The following is a 2,178-nucleotide window of genomic DNA, read 5'->3' as shown; positions in this document are numbered from 1 at the left end:
GTGGTCCATATACACTATGGACCACATCTTCCTTATCCATTCGTCTGTTGAAGGACATCTTGGTTCTTTCCACAGTTTGGCGACCGTGGCCATTGCTGCTATAAACATTGAGGTACAGATGGCCCTTCTTTTCACTGCATCTGTATCTTTGGGGTAAATACCCAGTAGTGCAATTCCAGGGTCATAGGGAAGCTCTATTTTTAATTTCTTAAGGAGTCTCCATACTGTTCTCCAAATTGGCTGCACCAACTTGCATTCCCACCAACAGTGTAAGAGGGTTCCCCTTTCTCCACATCCTCTCCAACACATGTTGTTTCCTGTCTTGCTAATTTTTGCCATTCTAACTGGTGGAAGATGATATCTCAATGTGGTTTTGATTAGAATCTCTCTGATGGCTAATGATGATGAATATTTTTCATGTGTCTGTTAGCCATTGGTATGTCTTCATTGGAGAAGTGTCTGTTCATGTTTTCTGCCCGTTTTTTGACATGATTATCTGTTTCTTGTGTGTTGAGTTTGAGAAGTTCTTTATAGATCTTTTTTTTCCTCTTCTGGTTCTCATTTGCATACAGTGTCTTCCCCCATCCTTTTGCCTCAGCTTACATGTGTCTTAAGGCTTGCTCAGGTGAGTCTGTTACAGACAGCCCCGTAACCGAAATAACTCACTTAATCCTCATCATAGGTAATGCTGTTATTATTATCATTTTGGAGGGGGAAACCAAGGCACAGGAAGGTCAGGTAACTTCGCTTAGATCCAGTGAAGCTGGAATTTGAACCAGCACTTGACTCAGAGGTCATGCTCTTTGTGTCCATCCTTGTACATGGTTAAATTGAGATTCTGAATTTAGAGGAAGGGTGGTGGTATGGAGGGAAGGAAGAGAATATTCCTACATGACTTTGGGGCAACTCTCTACCTCCTTGGGGGAAAAATAAAGCTTGGCCCCACTATAGTCCTTACACCAAAATATATTCTAAGAAAAAAAAAAGATTAAAATGAAGAAAGGAAAAAACCCAAATTGTACTAGTGGAAAACAAGGGCAAGTATTCTTAAGATGCTCTAGTAAGAAATTCTTCTGACTACAGAAAAATAAGAAATTTCTATAAGCCTAAGATGTCATAAATAAAATAAAAGAGACCTATGACAGTTTAGAAAAACCTCTTAAGACTCACCATCACTCAGCATCAGGGAAATACAAATCAAAACCACAATGAGATACCACCTCACACCAGTCAGAATGGCTAAAATTAACAAGACCGGAAACAACAGATGTTGGCGAGGATGCGGAGAAAGGGGAACCCTCTTATACTGCTGGTGGGAATGCAAGCTGGTGCAGCCACTCTGGAAAAACAGCATGGAGGTTCCTCAAAAAGTTAAAAATAGAGCTACTCTATGACCCAACAATTGTACTATTAGATATTTACCCAAAGGATACAAATGTAGTGATCCACGCACCCCAATGTTTATAGCAGCAATGTCCACAACAGCCAAACTGTGGAAAGAGCCCAGATGTCCATCGACAGATGAATGGATAAGGAAGATGTGGTGTACACACACACACACACACACACACACACACACACACAGAGGACTATTACTCAGCCATCAAAAAGAATGAAATCTTGCCATTTGCAACAACGTGAATGGAACTAGAGGGTATTATGCTAAGTGAAATAAGTCAGAGGAAGACAAATACCATAAGATTTCCCTCATATGTGGAATTTAAGAAACAAAATAGATGAATATAGGGGAAGGGAAGGAAAAATAAGATAAAAACAGAGAGGGAGGCAAACCATGAGATGCTGAACTCTAGGAGGCAAACTGAGGGTTGCCGGAGGGGAAGGAGGCAGGGGGATGGGCGGGTGATGGGCATTAGGGAGGGGATGCGAGATAATGAGCTCTGGGTATTATATGCAAGTGATAAATCTCGAAATTGTACCCCTGAAACTAATAATATACTTTGTGTTAACTAAACTGAATTTAAATTAAAAAAAAAAAAAAAAAAAACAGGGCGCCTGGGTGGCTCAGTGGGTTAAGCTGCTGCCTTCGGCTCAGGTCATGATCTCAGGGTCCTGGGATCGAGTCCCGCATCGGGCTCTCTGCTCAGCAGGGAGCCTGCTTCCTCCTCTCTCTCTGCCTGCCTCTCTGCCTACTTGTGTTCTCTCTCTGTCAAATAAATA

General features: G+C 41.7%; 1 protein-coding gene across 5 annotated transcripts in view; it reads left to right on the top strand.

Annotated features, from left to right (window-relative positions):
* Positions 1 to 2,178, top strand: part of TMEM63C (transmembrane protein 63C) — a 128,812-nt gene that overhangs the window by 68,098 nt on the left and 58,536 nt on the right. The window lies entirely within an intron of this gene.

Source organism: Mustela nigripes, chromosome 13 (genome assembly GCF_022355385.1).
Source record: "Mustela nigripes isolate SB6536 chromosome 13, MUSNIG.SB6536, whole genome shotgun sequence".
Lineage (NCBI taxonomy): Eukaryota > Metazoa > Chordata > Mammalia > Carnivora > Mustelidae > Mustela > Mustela nigripes.
Note: the sequence above shows the minus strand (reverse complement) of the source record. Positions and strands in the feature narration are given on the sequence as shown.